Here is a 305-nt window from a genome sequence, read left to right as displayed (position 1 = left end):
GAAATATTCTTGGTTAAGTTCAGGATCGACTTATATTATGGGTATATGAGAATGTTTATTGATGGGGGTAAGCCACTATCATCCAGTGAGAGAAAAGCACTTTAAAGAGGTAACATAAGTACATATTGGCCATGTCTTAAGATAAGATCACTTACATGTGAACTGTTTTTATGTAATCCATTTTTAAATTCTGGTACTTTACATAGTGTTAGACAATTCCCAACATTTCTTCCCATTTATCCCCATTTTACATCTTTCTGACTGTATTGTACAATGCCTGAGCAACTGGAGCAGAAAGTGGGAAG

General features: G+C 35.1%; 1 protein-coding gene across 1 annotated transcript in view; it reads left to right on the top strand.

Annotated features, from left to right (window-relative positions):
• LOC119594755 (FACT complex subunit Ssrp1-like) overlaps positions 1–305 on the top strand; it is a gene marked incomplete at its 3' end in the record, with an annotated part of 12,340 nt that overhangs the window by 9,661 nt on the left and 2,374 nt on the right.

The sequence above is a fragment of the Penaeus monodon genome, chromosome 34, assembly GCF_015228065.2.
Source record: "Penaeus monodon isolate SGIC_2016 chromosome 34, NSTDA_Pmon_1, whole genome shotgun sequence".
Lineage (NCBI taxonomy): Eukaryota > Metazoa > Arthropoda > Malacostraca > Decapoda > Penaeidae > Penaeus > Penaeus monodon.
Note: the sequence above shows the minus strand (reverse complement) of the source record. Positions and strands in the feature narration are given on the sequence as shown.